Source organism: Sinocyclocheilus rhinocerous, unplaced genomic scaffold, assembly GCF_001515625.1.
Source record: "Sinocyclocheilus rhinocerous isolate Xijiao unplaced genomic scaffold, SAMN03320098_v1.1 scaffold2120, whole genome shotgun sequence".
Classification (NCBI taxonomy): Eukaryota; Metazoa; Chordata; class Actinopteri; order Cypriniformes; family Cyprinidae; genus Sinocyclocheilus; species Sinocyclocheilus rhinocerous.
Window position 1 is genome coordinate 710,897 of NW_015630026.1, and position 17,540 is coordinate 728,436.

Consider the following 17,540-nt stretch of genomic DNA (forward strand, 5'->3'; position numbering starts at 1 on the left):
TCATTTGCACTTCGGCGACTGCGATAGTGGAACACTGTTCTCCTTGCAGTAAAGTGCCATGGAGTTTCGTTACTGCCAGCCGCCATGTTCTCGCTTCACTGCGAGTGGCAACCTAAACGATAAGTGTTTGGGTTTTTCGCATGCGCCCGAGGTGGTTTACGGCGCTTCTAATGTCAATTCTGTGAAAACCTTTGTCTCAAAACCCTCCGCACTAGGCTCGCGGTTTTTGAGGAGTCATTCGTTTTTCCCCGTCGCGCTCCGGAGGCCGCAGATGCCCTCCATGAATCCACGACCTGGGGTTCGGATGTGGAGCTCGAGGCGATGGAGAGCGAGCAGATGGGCCTTGCCCTTTCTCTCCCTCTCTCGCTTCAATGGGTTCACCTGACTGTAGTGAGCAGCGCCTCAGAGGCTTCTGTGCTACAGCAGGAACTATCTTCTCTCCTCCACAAGGGGGTGATAGAGGAGGTTCCTCTAGCAGAAGTAGAACGCAGCTTTTTCAGTCGCTATTTTCTCGTTCCACAGGACGGCGACCTACACCTGATCCTAGACCCTTGCACGGCTGAACTTCTCCCTTTACTAAGGGAAGTTCAAGATGTTGACGCTGAAGGCTTTTATGTCACAGATTTGTGCGGGAGACTGGTTTGTCACCGTCGACCTGAAGGATGCCTATTTTCATATTCAAGTCGCTCGGTGACACAGGAAGTTCCTCAGGTTCGCCTTTGGGGGAAAGGCTTATCAGTACAAGGTTCTTTACTTTGGCCTGGCCTTGGCACCAAGGACATTCACAAAGTGCATGGATGCTGCTCTGGCCGCATTAAAGCTCCAGGGCATCTGCATACTCAATTACCTGGACGATTGGCTCATTTTAGCCCACTCCAGGGAATTAGTGAGTTACCACAGGGATGTTCACCTTCGTCACGTTCTGTTTCCTGGCCTCAGTATGAACGCCAAAAAGAATGTTCTCACCCCCTCTCAACAGAGTGTTTTCTTGGGGGTTCATTTGGATTCCGTTCAGATGCAGGCCTGTCTGGCTCCTGCCCGGATTTCCAGCCTCAACGCATGCTTGGCCCGCTTGAAGCTAGGCCATCATGTTTCTGTGAGCACTTTTTTGCCTCAGAATGAACGCCAAAATGTTTCTGTGAATGAATGCCAAAAAGTTTCTGTGAGCACTTCCTGGCCTCAGAATGAACGGCAAAAAGAGAGTTCTCATCCCCTCTCAACAGACTGTTTTCTTGGGGGTTCATTTGGATTCCGTTCAGATGCAGGCCAGTCTGGTTCCTTCCCGGATTTCCAGCCTCAACACATGCTTGGCCCGCTTCAAGCTAGGCCATCATTTTTCTGTGAGCACTTGTCGTAGGCTCTTGGGCCTCATGGCTGCAGCCACCCCGGTGCTGCCCCTAGGGCCGTTCCTTTGCTGGATGAAACATTTAAGGATCCGCTTTCAATATGGCGGGACCCCTTCTTTCTTCAGAGAGGGGTCAGAATGGGCGCTGTTCACCTTCGCCAAATGGTTACAACGGATGCCTCTCTGATGGGCTGGGTCGCGGTCTTCGAGGACAGATCAGCGTGCGGAGTTTGGACAGGAGAGTTCCTCTATTGGCACATAAACAGCCTGGAACTGAGAGCCGTCTTTCTGGCACTGATACACTTTCTCCCCTCACTACTACACTGGCTTCCTCTTAAGCTCTTTTTGGATGAGTCCCCCTAGATGATATTTGTGTAGTGGCAGGATGGTCCTCTCTGCACACTTTTATCAGGTTCTATAATTTGGATCTTGACAAGGCTCCTGGTTCCGGGTCTTGTCCGCTTGATCAAGCCGTGGATACTATCTGGTTCATCATCGGGCCAGATACGGCAGTGCTTTAGCTTGGTGTGTTTGGTATATCGTTCCCATTGCGTTATAGCTACGCAGCGTCGAGTGAACCTATGAAAGAGAACATCTTGGGTTACTTGCATAACCCATGCTCTCTGAGTAGAGAACGAGACGCTGCGTCTGCTGCCAGGCTCCTCGCGCTGCCGACAAGAGTCCTTTTACGGCAGAGAAATCTGAGGAGCAGATGGTGCATTTGCCAGTGTAAGTATGGCAACGTAAGAGTGTCAAGGTGAGGGCACAACTGTATCCAGATTGATTTGTGTCCATTCATCAGTACTTCAAAATCTTTCCATGTCTTGCTGAAGAATCAATAAAGTTAAGGTTAAGATGGAAACGCATTTAGCCTACATCTAATGTGTTGAACATCCTATAAAACCCATTTTTATCTTTTAAATTACTAGCATGCCTTTGAAGATACAGCTTGATAATGTAAAATAATTGGTTACTTGCATGTAATTCGGTGAACTGGTGCTTCAAAGAACTTGTCATTAAGCTACTGAAACCAATGCAATTAAATAAGCTGATCTCAAATCATTCTGAATTTCACCAAAGCCATGTTCTGGATATGATTGGAAGGCTAAATAATGTGTTGCATTTTTTAATTGACATGCATTGTAAGAGCAAGAGCACCCTGTGAACTGATCTGGCTTGTACTTGCATTAAAACAACAATAAAACTGTAAATGACCCAGTTTGACTCTGGCTTTTAACTTTTGGGATAGTGGCCATTATTATAAACAGCATCATCCTATTAGCATGACATACTTTCACTGTGCTGAGTGGTGACTTTTCCACTGAAGTGGGTTGCTCACTATTTTGATTAAAAAGCAGAGAAACAGAAAGAATAGGCTTTGTTCAACTATAAAGGATTATCATTTACACATTGAGATTTAACTGATAAGTTTAAGCTTACCAAAAAATCAAGTAGTTTAGTAGGTCTCTGATCATGTGCATGTGTATCTATAATATAGTTTATTCATGTTGTTACAATAATAATGGTGTAATTCATTGTCATTCATTCGCCGTGGTTGCACCGCACCAGTTGCACCACCCTGAGGCCCTGGAGGGAGGTTGAAATCATGTTCCAGGGTCGAGGGGGACGATTGCTTAGGGTATGGCAATGAACAACCGTATGGCAACTGCCATACTAAATCTTTTTATTAGTAGAACGAACAGGTTTTTGAGATGAATACAGAATCATCCTGTGTTTATATATAACGTGACATATCAGCCGAAGTGACACCAAAATGGGGGCCCATTACATTTGTTTTTTGTTACATCAGTATACCAAACCAAACGTCATCCTGTGAAATCTTAGCTCATATTTATTTTAGAAAATAAATATACAGATTTTTTTTTTTCTGAGTCAAGACACACCAAACCGTATGACATGACTGTTTGTATCTGATTGCGTTAGCAGAAACTAGAGATTATGGTTTATATAGTTTTAAATATGGATATTTTTCTTACACAATTGCATCAATCCTCTTCAGAAGGCCTTTATTTTTTTTGGTGAACTATCCCTGTAAAGTGACTCATGGATGGCCTGCTGTTGTTTTGATCACTCTGATGTGTATTTATGAATTATGAGTTAAAATTGTGGTTTGATGCCCTAATTTCGGATTCATACAACTTATAGATTTCGTACCAGGATCAGGTAGATTTAGGACAGTGTATTCAATAGGGATTGAATTTAAGTTTATACATGGCTTCTCTTGGCTGAGATGACCCTTCCCTCCTGTCCTTGTCTTGCTGAATTCATTACTGAAGAATCATTAAAGCTAAGGTTAAGATGGAAATGCATTTATTTATCTAATGTGTTGAACATCCTATACACCCCAATTTAGTCTTTCAAATTACTAGCATGTATTGAAGATACAGTTTGATAATGTACAATAATTGGTTACAATAAAAGTAATTTGTAATTTGGTGAACTGGTGCTTCAAAGAACATGTAATTAAGCTACTGAAACCAATGCAATGAAATAAGCTGATCTTAAATCATTCTGAATTTCACCAAAGACATGTTCTGGATATGATTAAAAGGCCAAAAAGTATGTTGTATTTTTAATTGACATGTATTGTAAGAGCAAGCAACCTGTGAACTGACCTGGCTTCTTGTACTTGCATTAAAATGAAAATAAAATTATAGATGACCCACACAATTTGACTGTGGCTTTTAACGTTAGAAATAATAGGTGTTATAATAGTTGGCAGCATTATCCTTTTCACAAGCTTCTGGTCATTATTAACCAGGGAAATTAAATTTCAATTTTGTCAGTGAGTCATTTTATCTCAATTCAAGATTAATATCTTATGTTTACAAAAAACATAAAGGTTGGGCTTGTTTCTAGGGTTGAAAAACATGTTGCTGCTTGCTATAAAGTTAAGTGACAAACTTTTAAATGGAGAATCACTTTTCAGTTTAAGAATGGGGGAGGTGGGGGAGGTGAGTGATTGGTACAATGTGAACGTTGGTTTATATGACATCCTTTCACTTTGCTGAGTAAAGGTTTTCCACTTGGGTCGCTCAACAATCTGTTTTGACGAAAGCAGAGAAACAGGAAGAACAAGCTTTGTTCAGCTATAAAGCACTCTCATTTACAGATTGAGATTTAAAGTTGAATTAAACAATCTCTGAGAAATGCTGTTGAAGTTAGATTCTGAGCACCACAACACACTTGTAGCCAATCAGCAGTAAGGGGCATCTACGCTCATGGTGGGGGAGCATAATAGGTCTGTTGCATAGCATGTTTGTGAACTTGGAGGCAGAGCTATCAAGATGGGAGTGCAATCCTATTGGGTAGGGGCGTGTTTGTTTTGGTGATTTTAAATATCAACAGCATTTCTCAGAGATAGCTTACTCCACCTTTAATTGAAGCTTACTAAAAATAAAGTAGTTCAGTAGATCTCTGACTGTCTTCATGTTTATCTAAAAAACATTTTGTTCATGTTGTTACAATATGAATGATGTCATTAATTGCCATATCGTTATTGTCATTGCTTTATCTTCTGAGGAAGTAATTGCATTTGAGTTTTTGCATACTGTGGTTGAGACATATGCAAAAACCAAATAGCTTGACGGGGTTGCAGGTAGCAGAATGCATTGACAGGAATCTGTCAGACAACAAATCTTGGATAGCATTCAACCTTTCATCCATGACTATCACACAACTGTGTGAGGATTTTAGTAAACACCAAAAGCTTATAGGTCGAAGGACGTTTCTTTCCCCAGCATTTATTTATTTGTTTGTTTGTTTGTTTTGTTTGCGTAAGTGACAAATACTGGTAGCATGTTACAATAAGGCTGCATACCTAAACGTTAATGACTGAATTAATGCAAGTTAACAGTAACAAACAATGACTTATAGTTTTTTTACAGTATTTATTAATTTTGGTTAATATTCATTTCTATTCAGTATGAGTGTTTTATATGTTATTTTGGACATTGTTTTATGCTTCATAAGGGTTTAACTCTTTAAACTGTAGAAAAATGTTATATACTAAAATGCACAAATGTACATGCATTACACTATTATTGTATATTGTATTTTGTCTTTTTGAGACAGTCACCTATAAATTAACTGTACAGGTGTATTGGTTTCAATGAATAAGAATGTCATTTAATTACATTTTTTATTTTATTTTTGTATGAAGATGTACAGGATCATGCTGAACAAATGTGTATGTGTTACAGAGTTATGTGTATACAGTACCACAACAAGAAGCAGTGCTATGGAAGAAATAACATAGCAGATTGCAAATTGAAAAACATTTGGAAATAATAAAATATATAAAAGATTAATAGATCGAATCATATGTCTTCATTTACTTGGTATTGTGAAACAGGTGCTCCAAACAAAAGATTGTTGGGAAGTTCTTATTAATCACCCAAGTAAAAAAAAAATAAAAATAAAATAAATGCTAAAATTACATTTGTAAATATAATTTGTAAATATCATTTAAAAAAAAGGTTCCATTACTTTTACTTTTTCTTCATCTTTTTGATAATGGAAACACAGATAACAGTGATTATGATAAAACTTATTATATTTAAGCTGAGAAGCAAAAAACCAATCCAGGAGTTGAATGGTTTTAGGTCTGCAAAAAAAAAAAAATATAGGTATGAAATCTAATATTAATGTTGTGCTAAGTTGCTTATTTTATATTCGTATTGATGCTTACTTAAAAATGATTACCTGTCTCTGTTTCAGTATTCAAGATGTTGTCTGGCTGTCCTATGGAACATGAGCCATATTAGGTTTATTCACACAGTAATAACCAGTAAAACGTAATAAAAAATTGACTAATTTTAGACATTGTTTTATGCTTCATGAAGGTTTATCTCTTTAAACTGTCGAAAAACCATTAAATATACTGTAATGCACAGACGCATATGCATCGCACATGCAATCTGGTCATATTAATGTTGGGCTAAGTTACTTATTTTAGATTTTATATTTGTATTGATTCTTACTAAAAAAAATAATTGCCTGTATCCGTATCAGCATTTAAAACTTTGTCTGACTGTCCTATGGGACATGAGCCATATTAGGTTTATTCACGCAATAATCAGCAGTATAACATAATTAAAAATTGACTTTTGATATACATTATATAATAAAAACGTGATTTTTTTTAACTTACCGTACTTCTCATTTTTGTCATGAATTAAAAGTATAGTACCATTACCAAAATAACGGTCTTGCTCATCATCCACAAAGCACTCTATGATACATATCAATTGGTCAGTGTCATTTACAGACAGGTCTTTCACTGTTAGTATTGCTGTTGTTTGGTTGAATTCCATTGTAACACGGCGCTGATATTGGTCAGCATTTTGAACAGCAATATTCCGGCTTGGGATGATTTCATTCCAAATATACCACATAAATTTGCAGTCTTCAATCTGCTCTCGATCAGAGTGTATTTGGCAAAGTAAAGTTGCTGTATCTCCCTCTTTGTAGTATTCTTACATGGGACTTTGATATACCCAAACTCTGGCAGACCCTGAAACTTGAAAAGATGAAAGATATTGAAAGGTCAAGTACTGTAAAAAAGTTTGTCACGGAAGACAAAAAACTAAACAAGAGAGGAAAAATGAGAAAATTAACCTACCTAAAAGACAAAGCAGTAAAGCAATACTGTGTCTTTTTTGTTTGTTCATGATGTTAATCTGTCTGTTATTTTGCAAATGCTCTGCTAACAGGAAACAAAGCTTAGATGTGCACAATACCACAAGTACCACTGCCACTAACTGAATGAAGAAGTCATAAGCATAATGTCAATTCAAGCTTTATTGCCATTCTACCATGTGTGTCCACTTTTTCAATTTATTTCAACACCTTGGTCACACAAATTAAATAGATTTCACACAATCACACAAATTACACTTTTCCTACTCTAGAAGAGAAGCATGATGCTTAACCACCTTTATATTTCTGACCTATGTAAAAGGAATTTTTAATATTTTTTCAACGTGTTCAAAAACAAATCGTTTGACTGACAAGAACATTTAGGCCATTAAAAGGAAGAATTTTGAATTTTGAAAATAGAATTTTGTTAATTTATCTCATATGCTAACCAAAATGTTTTACATAATTCCAAAGTTTGTTAAAGGGGTCATATGATGTTGCTAAAAAGAACATTATTTTGTGTATTTGGTGTAATGAAATGTGTTTATGCGGTTTAAGGTTAAAAAAACACATTATTTTCCACATACTGTATACATCCTTGTTTCTCCTCTATTGTTGCATCGCGCCGCATAAACATAAAACCATGTTTAAAACCAACATTTAAATATAAAAAACGTACTTACAGTATGTGAGTCAAAACAGCTGGCATTGTAGTCTACTCTCCCAGGATCAGGAAACGGTCCTCCATAAAATGTTTGCAACTTTACAGATCTTCTTTATGCACCAAGAGCTTGTAACACTCCAAAGAGAAAGGAAAAATTGAAATCGCATCATATGACCCCTTTAATACAAAGCAGGATAGACTGCAAGAGAGCGGCTGCGGAACCAATCTATGACTTTGTGTCCAAGAGGCCTATCTTAATGCTGGGTACACACCATAAGATAATCTCCGATTTCTCCCCTACCGACAATCCTAGGTAATGTCCCCATTATCTTGGTGGTTCTAAAGATGATCTTATCAGATTTTCCTGTGGTGTGAGGTGTGTTAAGAGTGACTGAATCTGCTCGGAAGAACGTCGGAGGCGCCCCGATTGCGAATCGTACATATTCAACATGTTGAATATTTACGATCAGAAATCCTGATGTGTGGGGGGAACATAACGGCACACCACACACTATAGGAGCAAAATGGTTAAATCTAGGATTTTTTGTCCTCGTGTTTGTGGTCTCTCACATTTTGAAGATCTTATAAGATTTTTAAAATCTTTTAGTGTGTACCCAGCATTAGGCTGCGTTTACACTTGGCATTAACATGTGATCACATTGATCCGATCAAGCAGATCGGATCATCAGTCAATCAGAACACTGCGTGTTTACACTTGGCAACATCAATTGACTTCTCTATCTAGCTAACCGGTCTGATCTGATGGCGCAGATGGTAAATCGCGCGTCATTCACTTTTTGACGCGATCGACCCGGGTTCGAATCTGCTTTTTGGCGAACTTTTTTTCTCCCTTTTCAAATTTCAAATCACATCAGAAAAGCATTTTTTTTTTTTTTATAAAAATGAAGGAAATAATCAAAAAGATGAAAAAGTATCGGGTAGGTGTAGGGTAGGTGTAGGGAGGGCTTTTGTAGCATCCATTTAATAATTTGAATTACAATTAAAATTTACACTCAATAAGTTATTATTGCATACTGTTTTATAATGTATTACAATGCTGAGGCGCAGATAATTGCCACTATTGGCAATAAGTAATTAGCAGAATATCCTGCTATTTTAATATAGTATAAATAGCTATTTGCACTTAGTGTAAATAGCATATCACAAAACAAATACTGCTATTTTCACTTAGTGTAAATAGCATCTATCGCTAAGAAAATATGCAATATTTTCTTGTGTCTTGTGCCTTGTGTCCCCTTCAAATATTGCTCTTGAGAAATTTTATGTTTATTGTCCTCCCTACTGTTAGACGAAATTTACGCCCCTGAGCATATGGGTTGCGGGAGGGGGAGGGATGGCTACCTTTGAGCTGGTACAAATATGACATACGAAAATAGGCTACATAGGCTATAGGCTCATTTGTATACATGATTAATCATTAAACGATTGCAATCTCGATTCAAACACGCAATCTTATTCCTAAATGACGATGATTCCGCTGTATATTAAACCTCATCACAATCACATCGGAATATTTAAACCTGATGACGCACAGGCACAGCCGCTGATCCAGAGAGAGCAGCGCTCATCATGTAGCTAATTACTAACAATCTACCTAGCAACTTGTTATGTAAAAATGAAACGGACGTTGACTGGATGTCTATGGCCTATAAAGATCAATGAAGAAATTCCAAAACGTCCATGTAACAAATGGGATAATCGTTTCAAGTCCCTCGATCAAGAAGGCTTTGCTTTAAACTTTTCTTTCGTACTTTTTAAATTTAGATACGATGACCTCGAATAGTCTGGTAAGTATACCTAATTTAAATGGTAGGCTATTGTTTAACACGCAACAGTTTTTTTTTTCTTCAATTTTTGTGGTAGCCTTGGCAGCGCCAACATTGAAAACATGGAGAGCCTAATAGAATATTAGCTATATATATATATTGGTCATTCCACGAAATCGGTGCCTATTCCACTTGGAAAAATAAAAAAATAAAATAAGTTTAATCAACATTTTTTAAATATCCATTAAAATGAAGACACCTCAAAATGACAAGAAATTGTATTGTGCCATCTCAGGTTATGTAATTCATTATTTTATGACTATTTTTCTACCTCATGTTTTTGTATATTTGTCAATCCTGTTTTTGTCAATACACACAAGCGTTAGATACCGGTACTATAATTTAATTAGAACTATGTGATAGTTTTCATATATATGAACTGCATTTTAGTCCCTCTTTTCGCTGGGATTGTTTCAAATTTTGGATTTTATTTTTATTTTTATATTTGTCATTCAGATGACCAAGAACATCCTAATTTTGGAGGGTGACCACATGTCAATTAAGAAAAAAATATATATTTCACAAGAAATTGAAAATAGAAATTGAAGATATTGAAAAAAGGACTTTGTCCAAAATAAAATATAGTTAAAGTTACAATGGAAAAACCTGGAAGGCTGTATCAAATATAATTTTTTACAATTTTTATGAAATTATTGACAATAACAGGATTGACGTCATAGTCACAAGACTGACCAGAGTAACAGGGATGACAGGACACACATTCTTCGGCACACTGCACATATTTGTTTACATAATACTGTACAGTTTTACCATTTTAAATTGCATTATATTATTTTGCACTTACTTGGCATAGTTGTATGAAGAAACTGTCAATTTTTCAGCTTAAGTCAGTTCATTGTTGATTTAGCACATTACATTTCTAAGAGATCTAATGTTTTAATGGTATTGTACTTAGATAATGCGTCCATCTGTTTTTCTGTGTCCCCTCACAGAACTTCAAATATACTGATCTGGTTCAATTATTAGGCAAGGAAGATGATCAGATCTTGGTCTTTCTGTGATCATCTGAAACCAGACCAAGATCTTGACTTTCTTGAACATTGCAAGACTGGGGTGAAGGTCTGCAGTCACTTTGCTGCTCTTATTTGTAACTGAATTTACATGGATGCATTATTGACAATGAGTTATGGAAAAAATTAGTTTTATTGAGACTGATCATCCTATCCCGGTCATTAACAACAACAGTAATAGTACAGTAACAATACCAATAACACTAACTAAAATATAACTCATGCTCATATGCCACTGAATGATATAGACATTAGCTCAAAATTACACCCAGGGTGATCTTTAAACATGTTTGCGTTTCACACAGACAATCTTTAAAAATAGGGTGACACCTAATCTGTGTCATCCCTGTTACCCAATTGTCAAAACCTGTTACCCTGAAAAGTAACAGTAGTGACAGTAACAGGTTTGACGATTTCAAACTAATTTGCTCATTTCTAGCTAATAGTCAAGTTCACAAAAACAGGTTGTACACTTTGAAATGATTTTACTTGTAGATATTTATTATATTAAATGTAATAAATAATTGTTTACATTTACATTTTAAAAATGGTAACAGTATTGACAGCATGATGTCCCCCCTCAGTCAAGCCTCATAAATCATAAAAAAAATAGAACATTATAGAAGTGAGAGAGAAACATGCTTGTGTTTTAAGTGTAGGAATCCTGGTTGAGAGTTGATGTAACCTCCTAGAAGTGATGTCACTTGAATGTACATTATTTTACAAGGTTTTTTTTATGAGGGTAACAGGGCTGACATGAAATCAGGGGACACCAATACAATGATTTAAATTTTATAGAGAAAAATGCATACTTATGTCAAAAACATTGCTTAACAATGAGACTATATTTAAAACAATATGCAAATGTGATTTTATATAATTTTGCCTTTTTGCAAATTAAAAATCCTGCTGAAAAAGAAAAATCATAGCGAGGGACAGGCCAAAAACCTTACCCTTATCAGCATAAATGCTATTTAAAATAATGTTTAATTGATTTTGTTTTGATGTAATATTGATGAAAGAATACATAGTATTGTTATGTTTTTAAATTGCTAATTTATTTGTTTTTATATTAAATCTATGTTTGATTATTTCTTAGGGATGCAAAAGGCACCGATTTCGTGGAATGACCCATATATATGTGTGTGTGTGTGTGTGTGTGTGTGTGTGTATAGAGTAATTTTAATGAATAAATCCTTACATTTTATGACGTTTTCCTAGGATCGCTCCGTTTCACTTAAATTAATCTTGTCTCTTCATATAAAAAGAAAAAAAGGGGTTAAGTTTTTCAAATAGTAGCCTAATAATTAAAAATTCACTGCGCCCATTTTAGGCTACAACCATTTTCCAAACCACTATGCAAGGTGCAGTGTCTCGAGCCATAGGCAGACAAACACCCTGGACGAATGGCCAGTTCATAACAGGGCTCCAAAAGTTACTGAGTAGCTTTAATTATTTAAAGTCACATTAAAACGAATTAATTTATTTTACTTACTGGTCTCTTATAAATCTTGATGCATAAACCTTGATGAATGTTTTTTTTTTTTTTGATGTTGTTCATAAATATGTGTAGGAGGATAATAATATATTATTAGATTTCAGTGACTCAGGTACTGTTGTTTTGATCTACACAGACAGTGATTTTCATCTGTATGATGATGATACTATCCTCAAGTAGTCCTGGTAAGCTACACTAAAATGAATATCAGTGTTTTTATGCAAATATCTTGAACTACTGTAAAACCCACAAAGCACTGTTTTCAGGAAATGCAAAATATGTTGTAGGAGGATAATAATATATTATTAGATTTCAATGACTCAGGTACTGTTGTTTTGATCTACACAGACAGTGCTTTTCATCTGTATGATGATGATAACTATCCTCAAGTAGTCCTGGTAAGCTACACTAAAATGAATATCAGTGTTTTATGCAAATATCTGTGAACTACTGTAAAACCCACAAAGCACTGTTTTCAGGAAATGCAAAATATGTTGGTGAGCAATGAACGTTTAGGAAACTTTACCTGTTTTTAGAGAAACTTTGCAATGTTGTATGTCTGAATGAGGAGCAGGCTGTGTGCTGCCCTAATCAGTGTTCTGAGAAATGTCATTCAAACACCACTTTTGAAAGAGCCACCTGTAGCAGGTCAAGTAAGTAAATCAAATAATTAACACCATGAAGACACTGGGGGAAATATCTGAGATATCAAAGCTTTGGGCATTATAGAAACAAATATGCTACTTGCTTATTATCCATACTTGAATTCACATTTATAGCAAAACAGAATAGCGGTCTGTCGGTCGGAATCACTCACAATTTTAGCCTAATAAATATAATGGAATATGGCCATGGGATGTCTAAAAAGAAAGTGAAAAACTACACACTGCATCAGTTAGGGTTAAAAGAATTGTGTTAGGCCAAACATATACCAGAAACATATTCAACACTGCAATAAAATGGTGCCTTTTTTTGGCCAGGAAGTACAATAATTGCATACTTTTTATACATTATTCATTTAAAATATGCAGTGTTCATGATTAGTTCTTAAAGGGATAGTTCACCCAAAAACTATAAAAAAGTTTGTTCCAAACCTCTAAGATCTCTGTTCATCTTCGGAAAACAAATTAAGATATTTCTGTTTAATTCTGAGAGCTCCCTGACCCTCCCATAGACAGCAAGGATACTACCACGATCAAGGTCCTGAAACGTAGCAAAGACATTGTTAAAATAATCCATGTGACATCAGTGGTTCAACCGTAATTGTACGAAGCTACAAGAATACTTTTTGTGCGCAAAGAAAACAAAAATAATCACTTTACTCAACAATTCGTCTCCTCCGTGTTACCCTGGCGCCATTTTGGAGAGTATCCATTGAACGTAAACAATGTATGTTGTTCTGTGTAAGCTGCACCACGCAGATACATTGTCTACGTTGTTTACGCTTTGATCTGAATGAAAACGTTTCCGCGAGGTGCACGACACGAGGGTGAGTAATTAATGACATAATTTTTGGGTGAACTATCCCTTTAATGCAATAATATTATAGCAATTAGCAAGAACCTTTGTTTAAAATGTATTAGTATGTATACATTTACATGAACCAAGATAAAAATGTCTCAAAAATATAAAATTAATGTAAGATCCTCTCCTTTTGGTGTTTTAAATCTCAATGTTTGTTTTGTCCAAGCACATTTAACCCATTATACTTCATCTTCAAGTTTCATATTTTTGCTTGTTGTTTTTATCCCAAAAAGTAGGCCATTATTTTCACTCTTTCTGTTCCTTCTATACAGAGTGTGGAAAAATGTCGTGCATAGTCTCTGAACTTAAAAAATATGAAGATGCAAAAGTGCCTCTTAAACATTGTCTCAACAATATAACCAATAGAAGTACACAATGTAACATCAGTAAAGGTATGTTAAAACCTTTAGAGTTTCTGGGTCCATGAATAAGAAAACTGTAGTGTTGTTACTCATGCTTTCACTCATCGCTTATGTTACCTGCTCTCTGTGTGGCCGAAACTGCTCTGTAATTGATAAACATGTTAAAAAATTATATATTAGTTTACACATTACAGTTTTGCCATCCTTTTCTGCCACTACCCCAGAGAGTGCAGGGTGATACCAGTGGCCATCCTCTTAGTTTCTTCAGGAATTTGGAATCACTGCTGCTTTATTGCTCTCCTGACAGTCTGCAGTGTACAAAATCATACGGCCACAACAGTGACAGAACATCTGTAGCAGCTTGCTTAACACTTAATACTTTGACCTTACTTATGAAGTGTTGTATTAGCAGTCAAATGCTCTGTTCGTATGGAGTCTCAAGTACTTTAAAGACTCAGTGTTCCTCCACTGCCTAAAGAAACTCTTATTTAATGTAAAATCTATTTTACAGTATCTTCTATTGCATCAATTAATTTGTCATTTTTTCTTTGCTTTATAACTTATAAGGTGAATTGCAACAATCATGACCTAAATAAACAAGGTTTATGGAAAGCTCCAGAAACTAAAAATCCATTGGATCAATTCCAAAATGCACAATGTCACATGAAAAGTAAGAAAATGACACATATTACTAATAGTAATTTTACTATTACATTTTTTACTATAATTTTACTAATATTCACATACAGTATTACACATAGTAATTTGTGTCTGATTTGCATGACAATTAAATGTTTTTGTGTGTGTGTACAGTGTACTGTACATTCTACTATATTATGATTTGCCTTTAAAGGGTTCATATAATCATTTTTTTATTTTATTCTCTTTAATGTAAACTTAAATGTGTGTATTTTGTTAATTTTGTCTAGACAAGAAATTGGAATGTGCTGATGCTGGACGTAAACCTATAGATTGTGGAAAACATAACTGTGGTTTTAACCAACCTTTGGGGGAAGGTGACATATGTAACATTAAGTTTTCATAAAATCACTGAAAAAAAAATCCATGCCAATAATAATCATTTGCTATTAAATTCACTCATATTTAAATAAAGTTAAACATTAATATTTTTGCTAACCTTTTACTCAAGAAAATAAAATAGTGCCGTGCACAACCAACCAAAAATCGTTAGTCTAATAACGGTCTAATTAATAAATATTTAATTGACTGTTTTTATATCTTTTGTAAACTTATTTTTACTTTCCACTTCAGAAAGTAGAATAATTTACATTTATAATAATAATGAATATTAATACAGAGTTTTAAATTGTATATTGTTCTGTTGTATAGTTCTGTGGCTCACATGTCTGTATTTGTTTTCTTTCCATTGCACTGGGTCTTACCAAACATAGCCACCCTTTTATTTGGCAATTAAAAATCTTCTGTTTTAGAAGGTTATATATTGACAAAAGCTTTGAATCTGATTAGGTCATTAGGGGTCTGAAATTTTTCTTTCTTTATACACACCTCTGTTGCAAGGACATGTACGTTACTGTAAATGTGCTGTAAATCTCTTTTATTCCCTCTTCTCTCCTCCATAGCATATGATGTGGTTTGTATGAATATCAAAAACAAAAACCCCATTTGCAAAAACGAAGCAGAATGTAATTGGAAAGCTCCTCTACAGTTAACATTTCAAAATGCAAGTTGTCGAAAGAAAGGTAATAAAATCACATTTGAATTATTTTACATTTCATCTTGTCTTGTTTTGTCAGAGCCTAATATTTAAAAACAAGCAGCAACAAAAGGGGAGGGGCAGAGGATTTATGTAAACAGCAGCAATTTTACTACAATTATTTATTAGTTTAAGTGCATTGCTCAATGGCAAAGGGGTGTGAATAAACACCTCTGGGATGAAGCCCTACACTCAAGATCAGTCTAAGCAATGTAACCTTGAATGGAAATTAAAAATTAAATGCTGCTTACATCAGCTGAGTGTATTATGATATACACTCTTTTTATTTTTTCAGATGACAATTTGGAATGCAGAGATGTTGAAGGTAAAGCAATACATTGCAAAGAACATCAAGAATGTGGTTTCACCAGAAACTTTATGAAAGATGACATATGTTACATTGCTAAAGGTATGTTTAAAACAAAAGTTTTACCTTTTTAAAAATGTTTTATGTATGCTTTATTGAGCCATTACAGCCAGGTGTGTCTGAGAAATATGCCAGAGTAGCGTACATAACACAATGCTTTTCTTTATGATGGCAATATTCATTGACCAAAATTCTATTTGGGTCATTCTGTATCAAATCAACTAAATTTTAGAAACTTCCCTGGCTAAAATGATTTTGTTAATGTTTTTTCTTCTTCTAAACAAAGCCAAGCATAAATAGTGATTGAAGTCATAATATTAAATAGCACGGACAATTTACTGAGTAATCGACTATTTGTTTATATTGTGGTCAAAATTACAATTTTCACCTGAGATTTGGAGCTATGTTACAGGAGGGGGAAACTACTTTGAAATATGGCAGCGTTATGGAGTGTGCAATATAAAGTGCACAACAAAGGGGAATCTTTCAAAATAGCCTTTTATTTATAAATCCATTAAGAATAAACTCAGGAGTATAGCAGGAGTACACATAGTCCATTTACATTTACATTTAATCATTTAGCAGACGCTTTTATCCAAAGCGACTTACAAATGAGAACAATAGAAGCAATCAGACCAACTAGAGAACAACAGTATACAAGTGCCATGACAAGTCTCAGTTAGTCTAGCACAGTGCACGTAGCTAGGGTTTTTAAATTTTTTTTATTAAATAATAGAATGGAATAGAACAGAATAGGTAAGTGCTAGTATTAGTTGGTCAGGTGCTGGCGAAAAAGATGTGTCTTTAGATGTTTTTTGAAAATGGCTAAAGACTCAGCTGTTCGAATTGAGATCTTTTGAAGCCAGATTGGTTGCTGTCCAGGAGGTTGTTCTGTGCAAGAAACAGAGAGTTGGTTGAACACAACTTGCTGAAGTGTCTTTGCAATGAATGGAAGAAAGGATAACGGTCTGTAGTTTTCTAAAAGTGCTGGATTTAGAGAAGGTTTTTTAAGCAGTGGGCTTACCCGAGCCTGCTTAAATGCTGTGAGAAATGTACCAGTGTGAAGAGAAGTGTTGATAATGTGAGTAAGCGAAGGTATGACTGAAGAAGAAATGGCCTGAAGGAGGTGAGTGGGAATAGGATCAAGTGGACAAGTAGTAGGATGATTGGAAAGGAGAGAGGGAGGAGTACAGAGAAGAGAAGAGAAAGTTTTGAAAAGTGTGCGAGAGTCAGAGCAGTTGTTCAATTTTGTTGTGGTAATATGTCGTTTTAGCAGTGGAGACATTTGCAGAGAAGGAAGAGAGGAGTGACTGATGTGACACACTAAGGTCGGTAGAGTTTTTTGATTTGCGCCATTTCCTCTCTGTAACCCTGAGTTTAGAGCGATGTTCACGGAGAACATTGGACAGCCAGGGGACAGAGGGGGTAGTGCGTGCTGGTCTGGATGAAAGTGGGCAAAAGTTGTCTAAGCAAGATGTTAGAGTGGAGCAAAGAGTGTCAGTAGCA